General features: G+C 39.9%; 1 long non-coding RNA gene and 1 pseudogene across 1 annotated transcript; both read left to right on the forward strand.

Moving 5' to 3' along the window:
* Positions 1 to 9195: 9195 nt before the first annotated feature.
* Positions 9196 to 26858, forward strand: LOC123613760 (uncharacterized). The gene is made up of 3 exons (XR_006721187.2): positions 9196 to 9947; positions 25575 to 25675; positions 26144 to 26858. It is a non-coding gene; the product is annotated as an uncharacterized LOC123613760 (long non-coding RNA).
* On the forward strand, positions 18856 to 20464 carry LOC105083430 (spliceosome-associated protein CWC15 homolog pseudogene; annotated as a pseudogene).
* Positions 26859 to 27127: the final 269 nt, after the last annotated feature.

The raw sequence follows: 27127 nt of genomic DNA on the forward strand, positions 1-27127 counted from the left end.
GGTCGAAGAAAGAAGGGAAGAAAAAGAAAGACAGAAGGGTGGGAAGGGCAGAAGACAGAAGGAAAACTCACAGAAAAGAATGGAAAGAAAGGGGGGGGGGGGCAGTGCCAGATGCTTTGGACTTGTTTCTCCATGGCCAATCAAGGCTCAGGAGTGATGGAGGGGCCCGGAGACTATAATTCAATTCCGTTGAGACCAACACAGCTGTCTCGAGGACAGACTCGTGATGCACTGCGGTTGAGGCTCTGGACACAGATCTGAGTGACAGGCTTCCTATCCTAAGTGGCCTGCTGGGGAGAGCTCAGAATGAAATAAAATGTCTCCCAACCGCTCTGGGAGCACCAAGGCACGTGCGATTAATTCTAACCAGAAAGACCCACTTCAGGCAAGGTAATGGTGTCTCATGACTTTGTCAGTCAATTAGAAAAGTCAAGCCTTGACCAGAAGAAAGCAAACAATTAACCAACCAGCCAACCAATCAACCACCCACCGGCGATCAACCAACCAAGCCGAGCCCTTGCCTGTAAGGCGCTTATTATTGAGGTATCTAGTTGCAAGAGGCTTAATAAAAATGCTAGATGTCTTGCAGGCATTTGCGACTATCACAGCTTCTGTTAAAAACAAGAACAGTTGATCTGACCCACCTCCCTCTACCACCACCAGCACAAAAAAATTCCCTCCCACCCACCCCTCATCTGTCATGTGGCCCGATTCTGAAAATTCCTTTAGCAGTCTGCAGAGAGCCTCCTTATAGCATATGACATTTCCTAGATCAGCACCTTGGTTACCAATTTAGAATCTTCCCAGCAGCTGGAACCTAGAAACATCTTGTTAAGATTCTCCAAAAATAGCTTAAAATAGCCCTGGTCATTGTCAGCTCAACTCAACTGGGGAAAAACCTAGCAGCCAACCGACAGCACAGAATTGGTAGACATTTGAAGGAAGAGAGAAGCTATAGGAGGGAGAAGGCGTACTGAAAATCAGACCCACCTGTGGCATGCTTTCACGTCAGCCAGTGCTCCAAAGGTCACATCCTCCTGCTTTGGTTCATTCATTCAACACATGTTTACCGAGCCCCTGCCTGAGTGTTAAACACTGACCTGTGCTTTGCAGATACAGCAGTGAATTAAAAAGAGCCAAGCCCTGCCCTCAAGGAACCGACAACCTCATTAAACAAAGAACTCCACAATTAGTTCTTTTTTTAGCAAAGAAAAAAGCAGTAAGTATAACTGAGCCCAAGTACAGGGTAACCTCTGTTTACTGTCTTTTAGACTGAGTCATGGCTTTTTTCTTTGACTCACCTGTTTAATCTAGAAATACCTGACCTCCGGGGTGTGAGCTGACCGCAATGCGTAGATCCATCCAGAGATGTCAGTATAAAGAAGTTACCCTTCAAGGTTCAAAGCTCAGGATGACACTAGGCTCCAGTAGCCTTTCTCTACCTGCCTACTTCCAAACAGAGCTTCTGCACCACCCAAGAGACCCCTCTGCCTCTCGTGGCAACAGATTACATAACTTGCAGTAACTCTCATCAACCTGTGCTTCCCGATGGCTCTCCTAAGACCGCCGCCCTGCTTCTCCAAGGGAACAGGGCACAACCTCTAACGTTAATGTCGTCAGTTCTCTCTAAGGTTAAATCGCGCAAATGACTTTACTACATCCTCTTTGAGTCTGTATTCCTGCCATTTAATCATTTTAATTCTTTTTCTATTCATTAGAAAAGGAGAATACTAAGAGAAGAGAATCCCAGAATTCATATACCTTTGAATAATAGCCCTAAAAAAAAGTACAAAAGATTTCAACTCTCATTTCCCTTTCTCTTGTCAGATTTAACTAATGGTACATAATAGAGGGAGTTAGGTGTTCCTCTAACACTTACAATATGCAATTTTGCAGCTAGAATAAGAAAGAAGTAGCAATCTTCTGTTTCTGAGACTGCTGGAATTTGAGGTATAATGTGGTCCAGGGATGGGAGATGAGTTCTGCCCTGCATTTCAACTCTGTTTAATCGGCAGTGGTGGTCGGGAGAGGAGTCTTGATTCTCAGGCTCAGCAGGTAGGTCTGCATGGTCAGCCAAGGATGGGTCACGGGAGGGTGAATCACAGCAAGCGTGCCACGTGTTTCCCATCCCTGGCAGAGTGCTTAAGAGAATTCACAGGCTTTTGGGCTTGAAGCCTACAGGTGAATTCTGGCTGAGCTACTTACCAGGTTATGACCTTGAAACAGCAAGGCCATAGAAGGTCATACATCAGATCTTCAAGACTTCATCAGATTCAGTTACTAATATCTGCTCTAACAGGGGGGAAATCTCCCAATCCTCACTACCTTATATACACAGACGTGTCACCTGAAGGGTAACGGCTCACATTTGATTCATCAGTGGCCACTATCTGCTGGTACAGGATCACCTACCCTCGGGAAATTCTTTATTTCTCAAGTCTTTCTATAGTTCTCTGCAAGGTGGCTCTCATGGGTCCATAAACAAGTTTAAAGGGTACTGCCATTCCCAGAAGTATCCCAGTTCCCTCGAGGACTCCCCAGGGCTGAACAGTCCTCAGGAACCCCACTATTTTTGTCCCAGGTACAGTGGCTACTGCTGCTCCTCCATCAGGTTATCATTTGTGATGCCAAGAACCCTCAGAGCCAAGCTGTGCTACGATGTGCAGTGAAATGGGTCTGTTGGGTAGAATTCTAAGAATGACCACTGTGACCCTCCCTTTGTGCCCCTTCCCTTTTGAGTGCCAGCAGAATCTGTGAACGTGATAAGATGTCACTCCTGTGATTAGGTTACTTTATATGGCAAAGGAAAGATTACCCAGCTGGGCCTAACTTAAACTTAATGAGGCCCTTAAAAGCAGAGTCTTCTCCAGCTCACAGCAGAGGGAGAAGTCAGAGATATGAAGCACAAGGATCTCATGTACCACTGCTGCCTTGAAGATGGAGGGGCAACGGAGAAAGAAATGCAGGTGCCCTCTAGAAGCTGAAAGTGGCCCCTGGCCGACATTAGAAAAAAATGAAGACCTCAGTCCTTTGGCCACAAGAAACTCAACAATCTGAATGGCCCTGGAAGCAGGCTCTTCCCCAGAGCCTCCAGGGAAGAGCCCAGTCTGACTGACACCATGACTTTGGCCTCGTGAGACCCTAAGTAGAGAACCTAGCCAAGCCTGCCTGGACTTCTGACCTACAGAACTGAGATAATGAATGGGTGTCGTTTCAAGCTGCTAAGTTTTCGCAGTGTGTTACACAGAAATAGGAAATACCTGGAGAAAAGGGAGGAAAAATTCTCTCCTCTGTTCGGCAGCCCCACAGCAGTGTTGTTTTGGGACCCATGTTTTACACTCCAGGGAAATGGATCTTTCTGATTTCATGTACAATCCTACTGTTTTCTGAAGATCAGACATGTGCCCAATGGCCTAAAGACTGTCATTACTCAGTCGTTAGAATACACTTCTCAGCTCTTGGTTAAAACTCTTGCAGGCCTAAAATTTATATGGAATCCTAGAAGACCCAGAATTGCCAAAGCAGTATTGAAGAAAAAGAATGAAGCTGGAGGAATAACCCTCCCAGACTTCAGATAATACTACAGAGCTACAGTAATTAAAACAGTGTGGTACTGGCATAAAAACAGACATAGGGATCAATGGAACAGAATAGAGAGCCCAGAAATAAACCATAGAACTATGGTCAATTAATCTTTGACAAAGGAGGCAAGAATATATGATGGAGAAAAGACAATCTCTTCAGCAAGTAGTGTTGGGAAAACTAGACAGCAGCATGTAAATCAATGAAGTTAGAACACTCCCTCACTCCATACACAAAAATAAACTCAAAATGGATTAAAGACTTAAAATATAAGACAAGACATGATAAATCTCCTAGAAGAAAACATAGGCAAAACATTCTCTAACATAAATCTTACCAAAGTTCTCCTAGGGCAGTTTACCTAGGCAATAGAAATAACAGCAAAAATAAACAAATGAGACCTAATTAAACTTTTATGCTTTTAAACAGCAAAAGAAGCCATAAGCAAAACAAAATGACAACTTACAGAATGGGAGAAAATATTTGCAAATGATGCAATTGACAAGGGCTTAATTTCTAGAATATATAAACAGCTTATACAACTTAATAACAAACAAACAAACAAACAAAAAACCAAACAAATCCAAAAGTGGGCAGAAGACCTAAACAAGCAATTCTCCAATGAAGACATATAAATGGCCAATAGGCACATGAAAAAATGCTCAATATCACTAATTATCAGAGAAATGCAAATCAAAACTGCAATGAGGTATCACCTCACAACAGTCAGAATGGCCATCATTCAAAAGTCCATGAATGATAAATGCTGGAGAGGGTGTGGAGAAAAGGAAACCCTCTTACATTATTGGTAGGAGTGTAGTTCGGTGCAGCCATTATGGAAAACAGCATGGAAATGCCTCAAAAAACTAAAAATAGACTTACCCTATGATCCAGCAATCCCACTCCTGGTATATACCGGAGGGAATTCTAATTTGAAAAGACACCTGCATCCCAGTGCAGCAGCACTATATACAACAACCAAGACATGGAAACAACCTCAATGTCCATCAACAGATGACAGGATAAAGAAGTTGTGGTATATTTATACAATGGTATACTAGTCAGCCATAAACAAGAATGAAATAACGCCATTTGCAGCAACATGATGGACCTGGAGAATGTCATTCTATGTGAAGTAAGCCAGAAAGAGAAAGATACCATATGATATCACCCATATGCGGAATCTAAATAAACAAACAAACAAACAAAAGGACACCATGAACTCATCCACAAAACAGAAACAGACTCACAGACATAGTAAACAATCTGATGGTTACCAGGGAAAGGCGGTGGGAAAGGATAAATTTGGGAGTTTGAGATTTACAAATGTTAGCCACTATATATAAAACTAGATTTTAGAAAGTTTCTTCGGTATAGCACAGGGAACTATTTTCAATACCTTATAATAAACTTTAATGAAAAAGAATATAAAAATGAATATATGTACGTATATGCACGACTGGGACATTGTGCTGTACACCAGAAATTGATGCATTGTAACTGATGGCACTTCAATTGAAAACCAAAAAACAAACAAACAAAACCTTTTGCAGGCCTCGTTTCTTTACAAGTTCTTGTAGGAGGCGTCCCTGTTCCACCCTGAAGAGATGTACATGATCATCTATATTCATTCACTCATACATTTACTCATTAAACAGTGAATGCCTATCACATGTCAGGTTCTGTTCTAGATTCTGGTGACACAGAAGGAATGCACTAAAAGTCCTCTCTCACACAGAGCTTACATTTTCCTAAGGAATCAAGAGACAAATAAATAAACATCTTTGTCAAGTGATGCCAAGTGCTATGAAGAGAAACAGAGCAGAGTAAGGGAATTAGGAGCAACCCAGGATTGGATACCGTAACCATTGCTGACCAGCAATGACCTGTTGACAGGGGGGCCATTTGGGCAGTTCAAGAGTGAGCCCTGCAGATTTGCGGGGGAAGAGCACCGTAGGCAGAGGGGATTCTAAGTGTGAGGGTGCTGAAGTGGGAGGGGGTCTGGCGTGTTTGAGGGCTGCCATTGCTGGACAGGAGTGAGGGAGGAGGAGAGAAGACGGAAATGACGTCAGCGAGGTACCAGAGGCTAGATCACGCGGGGCCCTACGGGCCACTGAAGAACGTGAATTTTACCCCGAGTGAAATGGAAAATACCAGAGGGATTTACCCAGGGGAGTTTCATCATCTGACTTGCAATTCTGTGGTGGAGGAGCTAAGGTGGAGGGAGATCGGCTAACGAGCCAGTGCACCGAGAGCTGACGGTGGTTTGCTGAAGAGGCAGCAATGGAGACAATGAGAAGATGCTGGATTCTGGACATATTAGAAGGTGGTGTTGACAAGATTTATGGACAGTTAGATTAGAAATGTGAAGGAAAGAGAAGAGTTAAGAAAAACAAATGCCTATGTCTGAATTCCAGCTGTGGGTGGGGCTGAAATTCCTTCCCAGGAGACATCTCAGGCTCTCAGTTCTACCAACTCTCCACACACCACTAGACACGCCTGCAGCCTAGTGGTGGTTATGTCCAGGCTTAACTTGAGATCAGAGCTTTGGTAAATAAATTTCCAGACACAGCCAAGCTTCTGTTGGGAGGCAAGAAAGCCAGGTAAGGCAAAATCTTCCAAGCATAAAGATCTCTGACTGAGCAGGCAGCCTGTTTCCTTATTTAACAGGAAAGGGCAGAAAGCACATGGCGCTGGTTCTCTAGCCCCTAATTCCAACAGAATTACACAATTTTGCCCAGCTCTTGAGTATGGTGTTGAAATCTGAATATGAGTGTGAGGTCCTGGGTCCCAGGTGGAGAATAGGTCCAAGCAGTATTTCATGGGGTATAAAGCATGTCAATCCAATCATAGCTTTTGTGTATGAGCAGAGAGTAAATCCTGACATTCTTTTGGCATGAAAATCACACAGGATCTCTGAACGTAGGGTACCATTTTATAAATAACAAAAGAAGGGTGAATAAAATAAAATCTTTTACACAGATAAAAACAGCAGGTTCAGACCCATTCTCCTGACTCCTCCCCCCTAAGCACAAGTATAAAGCCTGGGAATGGCCCAAGAGGCACCAAAGGAGACCAAACTGTGGTAAGAAGAAAGCTGGCTGGCTTGGGACCTCCGGACCTGAGGAACAACAGAGCACAGGGCATCTTGCGGCCTCCCACCAGAAAGAGGAAGGCCATCCAGACGTGGAATCTCCAATCTCCAACCTAGCAACAGAAGGCCTCCCAGGTTACTCCTCCCTGGATAAGACAGAAGACCCTCTGACAACAAAGGAGGAGCATCAGAGCCCCACCATAAATGGCCAGGGGAGGTATTCTCCTTCCCCAGGAGCCTCACTCTCTCTTTCCACCATGAGACACCAAGGATTTAGGCCAAGAGGCCAACAGGAGAGGGCCAGCAACAGCAGGTGGCCAGTCCCAAAGCCTCTTTGTCCCTGAGGTCTGAGATTCTCCTCCCTCAAGCTGATGGAAATAACATGGAAAAGGCCCAGAAAACTAAAAAGCTAAAACAAACTTTAGCTCGTAAATGATCGTGATATTTTTGTAGCTAAAGATTAATAGGATAAACGTGCATATATGGTAGGGTTGAGCTGTGGGGCTAATAAAATGGCCTCTGTAAAAGATTTTATCTAGAAATTGAGATGTCCAGGTTGGGTTGCTAGCAGTGAAATCCTTAACCTTAGCTTTATATTTTAAACACATGCAGATTGAGGTTAAAATAAAATACACGATTTTACTAGCATACAGGAAGCAAGCAAGAGACACTGGTCTATATAAAGCTCTTGACTAAATTTGATTTTCAGCTAAGGTGCTTTGGGGAAATACACATAAAAAAAGCTTTCAAATAAAACTGAAATATGTTTTTGAGGAACAATCTGAGGTGGTAGACCCCTTGGCTGTATCAAGATGGCCTTATTCTTGCAGGCTAAAGTTGAAATATAAAAACAGACCATTTTACTGAATTAGGGGAGAATTCAGGATTCTGGGAATATCAAGAAAATTTTTAGCCAAAATGAGCAATAAAAATCTTTGGAAAGTTCCCAAGCCATCCATATCTGAAGCAATATACAGAATCAGTTTCTGAAAGAAACTCAGCTAAGGAAGAAAGAAGGGTGATGGGGTGGAGAAAAAAAAAAATCAGTTAATCAACATTTGAAAGAAAACAAAATCAGATGCTACTGAATGAATGTTTGTGTTCCCCTAAAACTTATATGTTGAAATCTTGAACCCCCACTGTGGTAGCAGTAGGAGGGGGGGGCTTTTGGGAAGTAATTAGGTCACGAGAGTGGAACACTCATGAACCGGATTAAGTGCTCTTATAAAAAGACCCCAGAGAGTTCTTTTGCCCCTTCCACCATCCTAGTTAGAGCAAGAGAGCAGTCTATGAACCAGTGAGTTCTCACCAGACACCAAATCTGCTGGCATCTTATCTTAGACCTTCCAGCCTCCAAAACAGTGAAATATAAATATTTGCTGTTTAAAACACCTCATCTGTTAGGTATTTTTGTTACAGCAGCCCAAATGGAATAAGGCATCAGATATGAGAAATCAGTTAAAGATTAATTCAAGAATGTGAAATACAACATCCCATGTGGAAAAGGTATGTAATCAATCAAGTAACCAAATTGCCCCTCTTCAGCCTTCCCTTGACAATCCCTCCATAAATGACCTGCTCTATAAAGAACAGGTGGAAAAAACTGATTCTTATGAAAGCCAGTTAGAAGCTTCAGGAAGAGAATTCCCCAAATACTACTTAGACGCTTTTAAAACAAAATTTTTAGTTAAGAGAATCCAGTTGGATACATTCCTGACATAATGAAAAAGACTTTTTAAAAAATCCGTTCTACTTTTGTAGATAAAGAAGTACTCATTCAATCAATAGAACTGAAGACCACCAAGGCTGCAAGGACTGAAACGCTGTCAACTACTGAAAAGACAGCTAGAGCCATGGAGCCGACTGCTCCCTGGAACGACATGAAGATGCTCGGTGTCACATGGCAAGTAACCTCCTATACAGCTTCCCCCAAATGTCTCTGTCTTAATTTCTTAGTGTGACTAAATATTTAAAAATGTAAAGAATCTCTCTAGCTTGCTAAAGACCGTATCAGCCGTAAGAAAGAATGAAATCTTGCCATTTGCAACAACATGGATGAAATTGTTGGAGGGTAATATACTTAGTGAAATGAATCAGAGAAAGACAAATACTATATGCTATCATTTATACGTGGAATCAAAGAAATAAATAAATAAAACGAATAAATAAAACAGAACAGAACAGGAACAGGCTCACAGACAACAGAACAAAATAGGTCTATCTCACGCTCACGTATATTCAAAAATTTTACACAAAATTTTAGCAAAACAAATCCAACAATATACAGAAAGAAAACACACCATGATCGATTTGGGTTGAAGGAGGGGGAAGGAAAAAGCAAGTCTGAGTAAACACTCAAAAATTAATGTATTGATAACTTCCAGAGCAGGTAGTCATGCCTGCCAGGGAGGAAGAACTTGCCTTGCGAGCTGAAGTTGTCCAGCTTGAGGTGGGGCTGAACCCCCTTAAGCAGAAGCTGCTGGCGGCTCCTAGGACAGAGATGGAACCGGATCCGCGCGGGAGCCGAGCTGGAGCCAGAGACCAGGTTAGAACACCTGCTTCCGGTGTCGCAGTTGCCCCGGAAGGGCGCCTAATTGAGACGACGCACTCAGCGAGCAGCTAGTGCTGCCTGCGCTGAGCATGCGCAGACCTCTAGGCCTGGTGAGCGCCTATTGTTTTCCGGGGTGTGGTGGACTTGGCTTCACGCAGGGAACCATCACTTGATTGGAGATGAGCAGCCGGGAGGGCCAGCGTTGTGAGGATTTTTCGCGGCCGCCTCACCTCGGCCTGGAGTGCATCCCCTCGGCTCAGGCCCTTACGCCCAACTAACTGCTCAGTGTGCTCATGTCACCCTCCACCTGGCAGAGGACACATAATGCTGTCCGTCCCGCCTCACGTGTCGGCCCAGTGCCCTAGCTTCCAGGCCCAGATCCCAGCCTTTCACTACGACAGCGGGCCTTGCCATCCCTGCATCTTCCCTCAACTGCCTCCGAGGAGACAGTGACCAACTGCGCAGATGGCGGGGCGCTCGGTGTCCGGTGTTGTAAGCATAACCCGGGTACTGCGCTGCCTGCAGGCGCTGGAAGTGCTGAGGATCACTGCTGCCTCGGCCCTCTCACAGTGGCAGCCTGTTGCTCTGGGATGCCTTCGGAAGCGTTTCTGCAAAATTCAGCAGCGGAGCCGCAGGGCCAACTGTGTAGCTGGCGAGGAGTGGCCCACTGTGAGTAATCTGCAGAACTAAAATCAAGCCTTCTGTGGCTCCAAACCATTGGTAAGTGCCGCTCCCTGCCGTGGCTGAGCCCAGAGGGGCAGGCTGCTGTCAACCATTCTAATCGACTTCTGGGTTCTGGGGCGCCCCACCAGTTGCTGGACTTCACACCTCAAAAAGTATCTGTTGTTTGCCTCTTACCTAACACAGACCTTTGAAATATTTGGAATCGAGGGATGCAGAAAAGTGGAAACTCCTAGAAGTAATATAGGAAGGGATTCGAGGCACCTAGGAAGTGGCCCCTCTCTCTCCATTTATGTGATTTGAAAACGAGGCAGTGACTCCCAGAAATCCATGCTGCAATCCTTAAGAGTTAGAGTTTGACAGTTCAGGATGTTGTGAAGGGCTGGGCTACCAAAATTGATTAAACATCCCACAGCACCGAGGGGGCTGGTATGGTCTGACCTGGGAAAGAAGTGGATTGCCATATTATCTCAAAAATAGATTCATTTGCATTTTTTAGTAATGTAGAGAAAAGCCTGCGATTCTGAAGTATCAGCAAATGAACTATGAACTCTTTTTTAAGGGGCTCTTTGATTGCAATTTATTGGATTACTTTTACTTATTAACCAGGTATCATACTGCTTCTGAATATCCTCTTGTTTTCAGAGCTTGGAGAGTGTCTTGACCTTGTGACTTGTAAGTAAAAAGATGGTTTTGTTTTAACTGGCAAATCATATACTCATCCTGCTTTTTTCCCCACCTCCTCCAAATTAAAAAGGCAAAAGCAAAAACAAAAAAACAAACAAAAAAAAAGTTGTAAGTGTCCATTTTGTGCCTAGAATTGAGGTGTCATAAACTTAGTCATACATACCAAATTGATCATAGACGTTCATAGATACTTAAGGGCAGCTTATTGTTTAGTAATACATTCTTTGGGTCTGATTCCAAATTGTAGAATATATTCTACAGAAAATGGTATTTTAATACGTAAATTGTTTTAATTATCTGGGAAGTGGTCATTGCATTAAACGTTTTGAATTTATGTCAAAGTCAAATCTTTACAGTTCAACAAGATAAAGGAAACCACTTTTGTAGTCTGACAAATTTCCTTAAAAATTTTCTTAAAGTCAGCTTCAGGGTCCACCTTATGTTGTACACGTATAACGTTTTCTAAGCTGTATACTTTGGTTTACTTTGCCTTGGAATCTTAAAAGTCCAGTTCCAACCTCCCCTCTGCCCTTTAATTTACCTTTTCTATTTTGGTTTAACCTGTGTTCTCCCAGCATTTTATAGCAGTGTAAATTTTAGGGGTTTTTTTTTTTTAATGTTTGTTTACTTACTAAACGACATTTTCATGAAAGGGCAGGTAGTCTGCCAAGATTATACAATGTACAACAAAATTAGAAGTAGAAATGTTCTAGGAAAGTATATACCAGCAGCAACTTACAGAACAAATGCTTTGCCTTCTTGAAAGCGGGTTTGGTCCGTATGCTCCAGCAGATTGTTGCATGCAGGCCCATAATTGTCAGATTCCTTTTTTTTTTTAAGAGAAGGCAGAAATCACGGATGTAAATGTAAAATCTTTGCATCTCTAGCAACAAATTGAAGGGGTTGGGGATGGGGACAGGGGTTAAAAAAAAACCACCATGGGCTAGACAAAACCCACTGCAGGCCTGCTGGTCATCAGTTTGCAACATCTGGTATGGACTCTTGTTTTATTATAAAAGGCTGGTAATTTAAAGATCAGCTTCAAAATTAGGAAGTCATCATTTCTTCATTGTAGGATTTAGAGTAACTCGTTGTAATTCTTTGAACAGGTATGCTTATAGTATGCCCTTCTCTGTTTTAAAGATGTAACAGGCCTCTTATTACTCCTTCTCCCAAGGAGTTATGCAAATAAGTGACAGAGGTGTAGGGAAGAACAACAACAACAAAACAATGTGTTTTCCCACATAAAGAGAATAAAAGACAACGTATCATCTCAGCAGATGCAGAAATTTAACATCCTTTCATAAAAAGTAACCCTCTTTGTTAACAAAGAATAGAAGAGAATATTCTTTTATCTATTAAAGGCTACCTATCCAAACCTACAGCAGTCATCACAGTTAATGGTAAATTGTTGAAAGATTTTGCTCAGAGATTTGAAGTGAATCAAAGATGCTTGCTATCACCACTTATATTCATATTTTAATAAAAGTTCTAGCCAGCACAATGAAGCCAGAAAAAGAAATAAATGTATAAGGGTTAGAGAGAAAGAAATAAAACAACCTTTTTCTCTTCCTTTTTCCTTTTTTTTTTTTTAACAGAAAGCAAGATTGTATATGTAGAAGGTTCAAAGTACAATTACAAGCTATTGAAATTATATTTATAAGGTTATAGATTTCAGGGGGTAAATATAGCAATTGTGATGGTTAATTTTGTGTCAACTTGATTGGGCTTAGGGTTGCTAAGATAGCTGATAAAGCATTATTTCAGGGTGTGTCCATAAAGGTATGTCCCAGAGAGGTTAGCATTTAAATCCACAGACTGCTTAAAGATCTCCTTTACCAATAAGGGTGAGCATCATCCATTCCTTTGAGAACCTGAATAGAACAAAAAGGTAGAAAAAGGGCAAATTTGCCCTGTGTTTGAGCTGAGACCTCCACCTTCTTCCCTTCAGTGCTCTTGGCTCTCAGGTTTTTTAATACACACCAGGATTTATGCCATCAGACCCCAGTTCTCAGACCTTCAGACTTAGGCTAAATTAAACCACCAGCTTTCCTGGTTTTCCAGCTTGGAAACAGCAGATCAAAGGACTTGCTGGCTTCCATAACAGTGTGAGCCAATTCCTAAAATATGTCACCTCTTATACGTCTGTATATATCCTATTGGTTCTGTTTATCTGAACCCTGACTAGTACACTAGTCAATCATACATACTTCTTTATACCAGAAAAAAAAAGGAAAATAAAGTTTTATAAGAGATTCATTTGCAGTAACATCCAAGCACATAAAATACCTATGAAGAAAAATGAACAAAAAGATATGCAAGACCTCTATATAGGAAACTATAAAATATTACTGAGGGAATTAAAAAATATGTAAGTAAATGTATGTATATACATGGAGAAACTCAATATTGTCAGATGTCAGTTTCCCTAAGCTGGTATTTCTCTAAACTGATGTATTCATTCACAGCAATCCAAAACAAAATCCCAACGGGTTTTTGCTGCTTTTATTGTGAAAGTTGACAAGGTGATTCTAAATTGTATGAAAATACAAAAGATCAAAAATCAGTATAATCTCAAAGGGCAAAAGTATTAGAATGCCTACTCTACTGGACATCAAATTTTTTAAATTAAGAGAGTATGATATTGGAGCTGGAATAGACAAGCCAATGGAATGGAGTCTAAAGATAACACCCACACACACAAGGATACTTAGTAATAACTACTCATTTCCATTCTTAAGAAATAATTTCTTTCTTGTTTTTTTTTTAAATCCCATGAGAGGATGTTGACTGCTTCTGTTGAGATAATCACACTTTTCTTTTATCCTTTAATGTGGTAAAATAAATATATGTCAATTTGTGGGTTAGTCTTTCTTTACTGTTCTAAGGATATCTGTCTAGTCCAAGATCATGTAGCTGTCATCCATAGATAACTTTGCATGTTATCTTTTATAGATTTATAATCTACAGGTAATTGTTGTGGGGTGGGGGGGGTAGTTGTATGGGGGGTGGCTAGGAGTCAAGTTTTATTTTCTATGTATATATCCTACTTTTCTAGCACCGTTTAGCTAACTAAGCAGAGACTTCAGTGGACACACATAGCAAAAACTATAGACTCTACAAAGTTCAGGAAAATCATGAAACAAATGCATGAACAATAACAAATAGCAATAAGGACAAACTAAACGTGAAGTGGAAGGCAAGTCTACTGGCAGTAAATTCTCTCAATTTGTATTGGTCTTCTTATTGCTTCTTCACTTTTGATAAATAATTTCCAGGGTACAAAATCCTAGGATGTTGGGGGTTTTTTCCTCTCAATACTTTAAATATTTCATTCCTCTCACTTTTTGTTTGCATGGTTTCTGAGAAAGAGTCAGATGTAATTCTTATCTTTGTTCCTCTATATGTAAGATATTTTTTTCCTCTGGCTTTCATGGTTTATTCTTTATCTTTGATTTTCTGTAATTTGAAAATTATATGCCTTGTAAGTCACCATTTGGTATGAAAGTTAAAAGATGAAATTATTAAAATAACCATATCTAGAATAATTTAATAGGTATACAATATAAAATATGTAAATTAACTTCAGTAACATAATATGTGGGGCGAGAAGTAAAATTACAGTTTTTGTATGTAACCGAAGTTATCAGCTTAAAATAGGCTCTAATAACATCTGAAATATAAGCTATTTTATGGAAGCCTCACATGGTAACCACAAAGAAAAAATCTTTGGTAGACATGCAAAAGACGAAGAGAAAGGAATCAATAAGTACCACTACAAGAAAATTTTATCAAATTACAAAGAAAGACAGCAAGAGAGAAGAAAAAAACTACAAAACAGTCATAAGGCAATGAACAAAAATGGCAATCATAAATCCTTACCTATCAGTAATAACTTCAAGTGTAAATATATTAAATCACCAATCTAAGACGTAGAGTGCTCAGTGAATGGGAATACAGGATCCAACAATATGCTGCCTACAAGAGACCCACTTTAGCCTTAGAGCCACACAAAGGATGAGTATGAAGGGACGGAAAAAGATAGTCCATGAAATGGTAACCAAAAGAAATCAAGGGTGGCTATACTTATATCAGATAAAATAGACTTTAAGCCAAAGACTGTAATAAGAGAAGAAAGTCATTCTATAATAATAAAGAGGTCAGTGCATCAAGAAAAATATAACAATTGTAAATATATACAACACTGGAACACCTAGTATTTTAATATTTAATGTTTAATTTAATTAATAACTTAATTAACTAATATTTAAAGCAAACATTAACAGAACTGAAGTGAGTAGTAGGTAGCAATACAATAATAGTAAGGCACTTCAATACCCAATTTCAGCAATGGCTAGATCATCCAGGCAGAAAGTCAATAAGGAAACAGTGAACTTGAATAACAGTATAGACCAAATAAACCTAATAGACATACACAGAATGTGCACATGGTACATTCTCTAGGGAAGATCCTTTGTTAGGCTACAAAGCAAGTCTTAATAAATTGAATAAAATTGAAAACATAGCAAGTATCTTTTTTGATCACAATGGATGGTATGAAACTAGAAATTAAAGGAGGAAAATTGCAAAAAGTCATAAAAATGTGAAAATTAAACAATACACTCTTGAACAAGTATTGGATCAAAGAAGAAATCAAATAAGGAATAAAAACATACCTTGAGACAAACAATGGAAAGATACCAAAACTTATGGGATACAGCAAAAGCAGTTCTCTGAGTGAAGTTTATAGCAATAAACACTTATGTTAATAAAAAAAGAAATTTCTCAAGTAAACAACCTAACATTACATCTCAAGGAACTAAAGAATAAACTAAGCTCAACTTGAGCAGAAGGAAGGAAATAATAAAGATTAGAGCAGAAATAAATGAAATAGAGACTAACAAAACAATAGAAAGTATCAACAAAACTGAGTCAGCTTTTTCAGAAGATAAACATAATTTGCACACCTTTAGCTGGACTAACCAAGAAAAAAGAGAGTGTGTAAATAAATAAAATTATAAATGAAAGGTGAGACATTACAACTCACAGCAGAGAAATACTAAGGATCATAGGAGACTCTTATGAACAATTATACACCAACAAATTAGATTACCTAGAAGAAATAAGTAAATTCCTAGAAACATACAACCTTTTAAGGCTGAATCATGAGGAAATAGAACATCTGAACAGACCAATAATGAATAAGGAGATTGAATGAGTCATCAAAAACCTCCCAACAAAGAAAAGCCTACAAACAGATGGCTTGATTGATGAATCCCACCAAACATTTAAAGAAAAATTAACACCAATCCTCAAAATCTTCCAAAAACTTGAAGAGGAGGGAACACTTCCAAACTCATTTTACAAAGCCAGCATTACCCTCATACCAAAACCAGACAAGGACACCATAAGAAAATTACAGATCAATATCCCTGATGAATATAGATTTAAAATCAGCAAAATACTAGCAAACCCAATTCAGTAATACAGTAACAGGATTATAAACCATGATAAAGTGGCAGTTATTCCTGGGATGCTAGGATAGTTCAACATACATAAATCAATAAATGTGATATACCACATTAATCGAATAAAGGGTAAAAATCATATGGTCATCCCAATAGATGCCAAAAGAGCATTTGAAAAAATTCAATATGTTTTCATGATAAAAATCTCTCAGTAAGCTAAGTATAGGAGAAATATACCTCCACATAATAAAGGCCATACATGAAAAGCCCATAGTTAACATAACACTCAATAGTAAAAAGCAGTAAGCTTTTCCTTTAAAATTAGGAACAAGACATGTGTGCCTATTCTTACCACTTTTATTCAACATAGTACTGGGAGTACTGGCCAGAATAATTAGGCAAGAAAAATAAATAAAGGTCACTCAAATCAGAAAAGAAGAAGTAAAACTGTCTCTCTTTACCAATGACATGATCTTATATATAGGAAACCCTTAAGACTCCACCAAAACACTGTTAGAACTAATAAACAAATTTAGTAAAGTTGGTAGATCCAAAGTCAACACAAAAATCTGTTGCACTTCTACATACCAACAACAAACTATTTTAAAAAGAAATAAAGCCATTCCATTCACAATAACATCAAAAGGAATAAAAGAGTTAGGAATAAATCTAACTGAAAACTAGGAAACATTGATAAAATTAATTGAAGGAGACACAAATAAATGGGAAGATATCCCATATTCATGGATGGGAAGAATTAATATTGTTAAAATATCAGTACTACCCAAAGTGATCTACAGATTCAAAGCAATATCTATCAAAGTTGCAGTAGCATTTTTCACAAAAACAGAAAAAAGATCCTAAAGTGTGTAGAGAACCGAAGACCCCAAATTGCCGAGGCAGTCTTGAGGCAAGGAGATTAAAGTTGGTGGCATCACAATTCCTGATTTTAAAATATATTGCAAAATATATAAAATCTACAGTAATCAAAACAGTATGGTACTGACATAAAAACAGGCATACAGATTAATGGAACTGAATAGATAGCCCAGAAATAAATTTACTCCTTTATGGTCATCTGCTCTTTGACAATGGTTCCAAGAACACGCAATGGGGAAAGGACAGTCTCTTCAATAAATAGTGTTGGGAAAACTGAATATCCACATGCAGAAGAATGAAACTGGACCCTTACCTCACACTGTATACAGAAATCAATTTGAAATGAATTAAAACTTAAATGTAAGACCTGAAACTATAAAAGTACTAGAAGAAAATATAGGGAAAAAAACTACTTTACATTGGTCTGGGCACTGATATTTTGGATATTACCCTAAAAACACAAGCAACAAAAGCTAAAATAGGCAATTGAAATCACATAAATCTAAAAAGCTTCTGCACAGCAAAGAAAACAACAGAGTGAAGGGACAATATATGGAATGGGAGAAAATATTTGCAAATCATATATCTGATAAGGGGTTAATATCTAAGATATATAGGAGAATCAATAGAAAAAAAACCCCACTAAGAACCCAATTTTAAAATGGGCAAAGGATATGAATAGACATTTCTCAAAAGAAGATAAACAAATGGTCATTAGGCATAGGAAAAGATACTCAATATCACTATCACAGGGAAATGCAAATCAAAACTACAATGAGATGTCACCTCAACCAATGAGATGTTAGAATGGCTTTATTATCAAGAAAAAAAAACCAAAAGATAGTTAAGTGTTGGTAAGGATATGGAAGAAAGTGAATGTAGTGGGAATGTACACTGTTGCATCCACTAAGGAAAACAGTTTGAGTTTCCTCAAAAATCTAAAAATAGAACCACCATATGATCCAGCAATCCCACTTCTCAGTATATATCCAAAGGAAATGAAATCACTATCTCAAAGCAATATCCGCACTCCCACGTTCATTGCAGCATTATTCACAGTAGCCAAGATTTGGAAATGACCCAAATGTCTGTTGATGGATGAATGGATAAATGTGAATGAATGGAGATATAATATATAAAGATATAGATATATAGAGATATATAGATACACACACACACACACACGGGAAATTATTCAGTGATAAAGAAGGAAATCCTGCCATTTGTGACAACATGGATGAACCTGAAGAGCATTACACTAAGTAAAATAAGCCAGACACAGAAAGACAAATACTGCATGAGCTCATCAATATGTGGAATCAAAAAAAGTTGAACTGATAAAAGCAAAGTAGAATGGTAGTTGCTGGGGCATGAGAGAAGGGGGAATGGAGAGATGTCATTCAAAGAGTATCAAGTTCAGTTAGGCAGGATGAATAATTTCTGGAGATACAATAGACAATAATAATACTGTATTGCATACTTGAAATTGCTCAGAATGTAGATCTTAAGTGTTCTCACCACACAGAAAAAGAAAAGTAACTGTGTTGGGTGATGAATGTGTTACTTAAATGGCTGTGGTAGTTTGATACATATATCAAAACATCACATTGTATACCTTAAATACATACATTTTTGTCATTTTTGTCAATTATACTTCAGTAAAGCTGGGGGAGAATACAGCTACATTAACAGTGACAAAGCAAGCAGGCAAAAAGAAGAGAAGAGAAAGGAAGAAAGGGAGGGAGAGAGGAAGGAAAGAAGGAAAGGGGAGGGAGGGAAGGAGGAAGGGAAGGAGGAAGATCAATTGGATTAAAAAGCAAGAAGTAAACTCTCTGTTTTCAGATGACATAATCTTATGTATAGAAAATTCTAAGGAATTAACACAAAAAATTTAGAGCTAATAAACACAGCAATAGGATGCAAAATAAATATACAAAAGTTAGTTGTATTTCTGTACACTAGCAATGAACATGAAATGAACTCTGAAAATGAAATTAAGAAAATAATTCCACTTACAACAGTGTCAAAAAGAATAACATACCTAGGTTTAAATGCAACAAAACAAGTACAAGGCTTATACACTGAAAACTACAAAACATCATTGAAAGAAATTTTAAAAGACTTAAATAAATAGAAAGACATCCTGTATGAACAGATTGGAAGATCTAACATTTTTAAGGTGTCAATACTCCCCAAAGTGATGTACACATTCATTGCCATCCCTAACATTCTGTTTCTTTTTTTTAAGAAATTTGCAGGCTGATCCTAAAATTCATATGGAAATTCAAGGAACCCAGAATAGCCAAAACAATCTTGAAAAAGTTGGAGGACTCACATGTTCAGATTTCAGCACTTACTACAAACTCAAAACAGTATAGTACTGGTATAAAGACAGACATATAAATCAATGGAATAGAACTGATAGTCTAGAAATATGTCTACACATTATGCTCAATTAATTTTTTACAAGGATGCCAAGACCCTTCGATGGGGAAAAAACAGCCTTTAAGAAGCGGTCAATTAAAAAAAAAAAAAGCAGTCAATTGAATAAACACATGTAAAGAATGGAGTTGGACCTCCACCTCGCACCATATTTTTACTCAAAGTAAATTTACCCCAAGTAGATCAAAGACTTAAATGTAACAGGAAAAAAAAAAAAAAACTTAGGTTAAATTTTCATTGCCTTGGATTCATTTCCTAGATATGACACCTGAAGCACAAGCAACCAAAGAAAAAATACATTGGATTTCATCAAAATTAAAGACTTTTGTGCATCAAGAAATTACAAAGACTGTGTCCTAATGGTATCTGTATGATCTCTGATGGTTGACGCATTGGACCTCAGCCAGCCTTGAAGATGACAACAGCACTCAGGCCAACTTTTGAACTGGCAACAGATGAGAGAGGAAAAGGAGAAGGTGATTTGAGCCAATTCTCAAAGCAACATTCAAGTAGAGACCTACCATTTCATACAAAGATATAATATAGACAAACCCCTCAGGATGCTCCTGAAGAGATTTGGAACCATGACTTCAGGAGAATTGGAAGAGAGAGAGAGAGTTGCTTCAAGAGAGAAAAATAAGAGATCGTCCAACCCAAGGACATAAAACTCCTCTTCAGTGTCGGAGAAGCCGCTGTTAGACCAGATTCCCCCTGCCAAGCTCAATGCAGATGATCCCCTAACAGATGAGGAAGATAAAGATTTTATAGAGGAGAGTGATGATGGTGGTGATACTGCAGAACTAGGAAAGATCTGAAAAGCAAGCCAGGAAGGGACAAGAGCAAAAAGCTGGAGAAGAAAGGATTTGTATGGCAAACATTCTGAATGGAACCACTCTCCTTAATCTCACTGACCCATCCCAGCCTCAGGCCAACTTGAAAGCTGAAAGAAGATGGGATGATAACGCTGTTTTCAAGAACTGTGCAAAAGGGGTAGATGATCCAAAGAAAGACAAAAGATTTGTAAATGCTATGCTGTGATCTGAATTTCAAAAAATGTTCATGGAGAAATATATTAAATAGCGCAGTTCTTTTGTTCTTAATTATAGACTGTAAAATGTAAACAATCTGACTTTATTTGGGTTAGTTTTTGTTTCTCTTTTCCCCCATCTAAACTGTGAGTAGGCTTTCCTGATTTTAAGTTCCTTAATCTTTTCCTTTATTGATACCTTTTTGGATAAGGACTTGGGAATTCATTTAACCCAATTTCCATCTCTGAATATTTCCAGTCAGATGTTTCCTTTTTAACATGGGAAAGGGAATCTGCTTGTAATAAATATTTTTAAAATCTAAAAAAAAGAAATTACAAAGACAAATCACAAATGGGATAGATATTTGCAAATCATGTATCTGTTCAGAGTCTAGTATCCCGAATATAAAAAGAACCATTACCGGTGAGCAATAAAAAGACGAACAGCCCAGTTTAAAAATGAGAAAGGTTATGAATAGACATTTCTCCAAAGAAGATACACAAATGGCGATAGCACATGTGTAGGGGTTTCCATTTAGCCCTATGGAAGTTTTTATTTTGGCCCATTATTCTAATTTTTAAGTTATTTTAGATTCCTGTGTTGCCATCGGATACACAGGTATCCCTGCCAGTCTCCCATCAGTTTCCAATTTGATCAGCATACCACCAGTGTCCTCATTCAGATCTTAACAGGCAGAAAGCAAAGCCATGTCATATACCACTGTACCTTTCTCCAGGTGAACGGCAGTAGTGCATTGATTAGTGCTCTTTCAATGTTTCTGTATAACAACTAGGCTATGATGTTGTAACAAATTATCCCTCAAATCTCAATGACTCCATACAGCAGAAATTTGATTCTTATGCATGTTGCAGTCCAGTATAGGGCAAATGACTCTCCTGAGCAGTTTGCCTCCAGACAATACCCAGGGAACTGGGCTGCACCTGTGGAATGGCTCTGCTGTGCACTGGGATAAGCAACGGAGAGTGTAAGCGAAGAACCTCACAGGATCTTTTAGGGGTCAGGTCTGAAAGTGACATGTATCACTTCTGCCCACATCCTCTGTGTCATACCAGCCTCAGACTTACTGCTGTACCAAAGTACCCAGGAAGAAGAAACGGTATTCATTAGTACCCATAACTTCGTCAATATAGTAAAACCTCAATCTTCCAAAATTGGCCATGGCAGGAGACTTCGCAAATGGGAAGGGGTGAGTGGACCTTGCAGCCTTGGTCTTTTGCCCTCAGGACTTGCCTTCCTTTGGCGCCCTTTCACTTACATCACTACCACACAAACGTCAGAGGCTGCTGCAGCCATTTAAATGCACCCACCAAAGAGAGACTCACACTTCCCACAGCCTGACAATGTGGAGAAGATGCTCTGCACCAGTGGAGTTACATGAAACAGGCCAGCTCGTTACTTCCACAGCGAAAGAAACTCAGTGATAACTCTACCAACTCACAAATTCTCTCTGCTGAGAATTGCTGCCCCTCCAAGCAACAAAACCTAACATGATCCTATGTTGACTCTCTGTTGCAGGTGGTCCCACATCTGTTCCAAGAAGAAACACTCTTAGATGTCTTGCCCCCAAAGAACTATGAGAATTTTTCCTGATAATCACCTCTTTTATAAAAAGTGACCCCTGAAAGCCCCTCTTTTTTAAGGGAAACTCCAGTCCCAGCCCCAGAAGACATGTAGTCTCAACTTCATGGCCTTAATGGGACAACCACAACAGATTACCTACCACATGTACACCTTAGGGGCAGGTGCAATAGTTCTAGCATAATTCTTTGCTGTGTGGAACTGTCCTTACTACCCTGACATACACCAAACAACTCCTAGCCCTTGTATCTAACAAAAATGACCCCACAATTTTCCAAATGTTTCCTGAGATCTACAATTGAGAATCACTGGGATTTATATATAAATTCATCCAACCCCAACCCTTCAGAGATGTTGATAATTTAGCATTCAATGCCATGCACTTCAAAAGGAAGGAAGGGAGGGAGGCTATTTATTGGGTTTCTTGTGCAAAGAAGGAAACAGTACCACCAAATGTTTTTTTCTCTTATTCCTCCTTCTCTGCTTTCAAGACAAAATAGATTTGCCTGGACATGGATGTGGTCCATGGCCCATGATAAACCATGACTTGATGCTTCTAGACTCCCCCTTTCAGTTCCTTATTCTATAGGGGAAGTCATAGGAGTCACGGCATTGTCTGAACAAAGACCCCCCCACCCCAAATGAGCCTTCTGGGTAAGCCTTCCCCCCCAAACTGAGTCTTCTTACAGAGCACCCTTTCCTATCCATCGCTCCCTGGCCAACTCCTCACTGGCCCATATCCCCCAAGGCCCCTTACTTCAGATACAGGTTGTCCCTTATAAGGTCTTTTCAGAAAACAGGGCTTTATTATTGAATCAGTTGATTTAGTGATTACTAATATTTATTAATTAATTTAGGAACACTGAAGAATTAAATATCCTTGCAGGCAGGGTGTGATGGACCTGTAATAAATGCATCTCTAATTCGTATATTTACCAAAAACACTTCTAAACCCAAAGCATTTTCAATATTTTTACTTTTCTTCTTCTTCCAAGGTGAGATAATCATGATAACCACAGCAATATGCTGAGATACTATGGCACAAAGTACTATGAGGACTGTTTTTTATCTTGCATCAGTCATTTGCTAATCCCTGTGACTGTACCAATGGGCATTGTTCCATGAGGCTCTCAAGAGCGACTTCGTCAAATGTCAGGCTGATATCCAGAAGCACTTGTGTGGCATTCTCTTAATCTAGCCAATATATTAACTTCTTCCAAGAACAAATCAAAACAAAAGCCATATCATGAAAGCTTAAAGTTCTTTCAAAGTTGAAAGCACAGAGAAAGGGAAAAAAATTCAACTTGATATGTCTTTCATACGTTCTTGGAAAAATCTTTGTATGACTTTTTCATTGCTATTATCTCTATGGGAAGCAGCACGAAGCAGTGGATAAAGGCTTGTGTTTGGCATCAGGAGACAGCACTGGGCTCTGCCTCATATACCTGGTTGACCTTGGGAAAGTCCTTTAATTCTCTCTCCTTATCTTGAAATGTTAAGAATAATGCTTTCCTTCTAATTAGGATCTAATTAAGAAAACATAATCCCCTTCAAACATTTACAACCGAGGGAATTTAACGCAAGGAACTGCTTAGTCAGGTGATGGAGGCTCTGAGACCCTAGAAGGGATGATGAGGTAAACCAGAGATTTGCGACAGCAGGAAGACGAAAGGGGAAGGAGGCAGAATTCTGGAGTCCAGGCGCAGAAGGCCTGTCTGGTGGAGGGTGGAGCCCCAGAAAGGAAACAGCCACTCACGGCTTAATGGAGAAGCTCCCTCCTCCCACCAGTGCTTCCCATTGGCCAAATCCAGTTGGAAGCCAGCTAATAAGGGAGGGGGGGACATGGCCTGCAGGGCAGGGCCCTGGAGACACAGAGTAGAGCAGAGAGGTGGTGAGGAGTAAGTCTGAGGGCAAACAAAGTACCTTTATAGGGTTACTGTGAGGATTAATATAAACCAGAAATCATACGGGAAAGGCCTTTGTCAATTGTAAAGCTCCATAGAACATGATCAGGTATTGATGTGTGAGATGCACTTCATTGAAAACATCAAGCACATCCTCCCTCCGATCTCCTCTAACACTTCACCTCTCCTTGCCTTCCACTTACTATTTTCTGCCAGTTCTCTTGTTTTTTTTTTTTTTTTAAGCACATGTCACATCTTTCCCTGCATGACTGTGCTCCCCAAGGCCAAGTCCATGGCTGAGTCATCTTCACAACCCTCACCATACATTTCCTGTAGTAGATGTTTAGGAAGTAGCGGAAGAAGGAAGGAAAGCAGGAAGAAAGGAAAGGAAGGAAGGAAAAGAAAAGAAAGAAGGAAAGAATGCAGGAAGGAAAGAAACATCATATCCTGGATCAAACTAACTGGCAGCATAAAAGATGACCTCCCACCTTGGGCATTAATGGCATTGGGGCAGAAACGTCTTCATTCTCGGGAATGACCCAAGTTTTGTAGGATGTTTAGCATCCTTGAGCCTCACCCATTAAGGGCTGCTAGTCCTCTCTAGTCATGACAGACACATTTCAAACTGCCCCTAGGAGGTGACTGAGACCCACTCTCAGCTAAAGGTGCTGAAACATCCCCATCAGGCCTGGCCTTAAGACAAGCTTAGGCATCTCTTCCCCCATGGTCCCAACCCATTACACCTCCCTTTGAACTTATATTTGATTTTATGATAGAATTATTCATTGTCATGTCTGTTGAGAGACAGAATAAATAAAGTGTAAATGTTCTCAATCAATACTCATTACCTACATGCACCTGTCGACTGAAAAATAGTGCACAACGTGAGAGTTGTGAGTTAAGTTTTATTTGGGGCCTAATGAGGACTACAGGCCAGGAGACAGCCTCTCAGATAGCTCTGAGGAGCTGCTCCAAAGAGGTAGGGGGGAGGTCAGTATATATGTGATTGTAGTGAGGGGGAAATATGCACAATCAGGCACACATTTTGGCAGACGGTTGCTGCTAGTCATAAGGAGCAAGTGTCTCTGGTAATGATTTTAGTGCTTTTCTAGTTGTGAGAAAATGGAAGAAGTTGGGTTCATAAAATTTTCTGAAGATCTCTATCTGAAGACCTGTTCTGCCAGTTTTTCCTAGAGCACAGAGAACCTCCTTCTGATCTGCACCCTGATCTCCTTTGAGGGTTTGTTGAAGGTCAGTGAATGCAGTGGCTAACAGATTCGTTCTTGTAGAACCAGATGGTGGGCGACAATTTTTAGTTGGCACAACACAAGAGACATAAAGTCATCCAAAGGAAGTTAGGGGAGGTGAGTGTTGTTGTGGGGAATCATTCAGTTCAGAAAAATCGAATTCCTTTGTCCTGTTGGGACAGGGCCATTCATTTATTCAATCAACAACCTGTTACTTCATTAATATATGCCAGGCACTATGTTAGATGCCTGGAGATAAATAGGACACAGTGCCTGCCTGGAGTTTAAGATCCAGTGATGGAGACTGAGAAGTGATCGGCCAGTTACAATGTTGAATGTGTGTTGGAGGCCATGATGGTGGCAAAGAGCTCTAGGGACATGCCTGACAAGTCATTGTGTTTCATTCCTGCAGCTATTCAGGGACACTGAAAAAGCCCGGGCAATGACTATTCCAAGTCGTAGGCTTCCAGCCACTTCCCATGCCAGTCATGACCCTTGGACAGAGAGAAGCTGGTAAGTTGCCTGAGGTCATGGTGATAAGTTACAACCACAGGTTAAATTCAAGTCCTTGAACTCTGGAACCCAGAAATAAGCAGGCAGCTGGTGCCAAAGCACAATCCATTTTATGACTTGACACAATGATCCTTGTTTGTCTTCTCCACTTGGCCAGCTGAAACATTAGCCTCTCTGCTGCTTAATGACAGTTATTATTGTTGCTTTCCAAAATGAAGCATCACATGGATATACAGACGTGTGTGGAAAGTATTTATGGCCTCTCCCAATGAAACACGTGTCAAGGCAAGCTCTTCCGCTGAATGAATTCACTTATAAGTGTCACGTCACCCACCAATTGTTAAGAAATAAGGGTCCAGGAATGGCAACATGACCCTATAAAGATGTATAAAATGCACACTGTGAATTAGTCCTTGAAGATGAAAGGCTGTGTGCTGGGAAGTACTTAAACCTTTGTTCAAATTTCAGATTCCTCCTGCTTGAACTGTGGATGCTGAGTGTGATTCATCAGGGCCTCGCTCTCGTTCTGGCTTCAGACATGCTGAGAAATGACCCAGTAATCCCAGAGGAAGATGAGCCCATCCGTTCTCTGAATTTTCAGAAACTCAATACGTGTATCCACGAAGAGAACAAGGTTATAATAGCTCCTCGTGGTGGCTCATGGTGTCAGGAGTTTCCAGCACAGGACTTGGGATCAATAGACACTGTATCAGTGACTTTGTCTGTAGATTGACCTGGGGCCCCGTCCCTCCTGGAGCTTTGTGTGGGCGCAGAGCCCACACAAAACCACGGGCTTTGTGCATGTGTGCACGTGTGTTCATGGGTACTTGTGTGTGTCCCTTCTCTGCTATGAAGCCCTTATTTATAAACCCTCCAGAAATAAACAGATAAGGAAATTCATCCAAATGAGATAATAAGGAATTTGAAAGTTCTCTGTAAACTGTAAAACACATGCTGATGAGAATTGTTAGTTGTCATTTTATTATTAGTGCCCATTTAAGTCTTTACTTATCACAATTAGTTATCATCACCCACATATAAAGGGGAGAATTTTTGTTACTTAGCAGAAACTTGAGTTCCTCTGAGGACAAAAGAGCTATCTTTGTTCAAGAAAATACCTTCCTGGGAATATTTGGTGCAGAATCAAAGCCTCAAGGTCTCTGTCATAAGCAGACAGAGGAACAAAGGTAAGGAAAGAGTCAATCTGAAAAGAGAGATGGGGAGATGGCTGAAGGCTGGGGACTGTGGCGCTCAAAGAACTTTTAAGAACTGTCTGTCTTATATTTTAACCTAAGTTGTGTAGCACTGCATTATAAATCTCCTTCATTGCCCAGCAAATTCAGAAAGCTTCTTGCATACCCAGCCTTAGAGATCGAGGTATGCAGTCAAGAAAGGAGGGCGGCACTGAGCATGGGGTGACAGTGTAGAAAACCAGAGAGGATGGGATGGCAA

This window comes from Camelus bactrianus, chromosome 14, assembly GCF_048773025.1.
Source record: "Camelus bactrianus isolate YW-2024 breed Bactrian camel chromosome 14, ASM4877302v1, whole genome shotgun sequence".
NCBI classification, from domain to species: Eukaryota; Metazoa; Chordata; class Mammalia; order Artiodactyla; family Camelidae; genus Camelus; species Camelus bactrianus.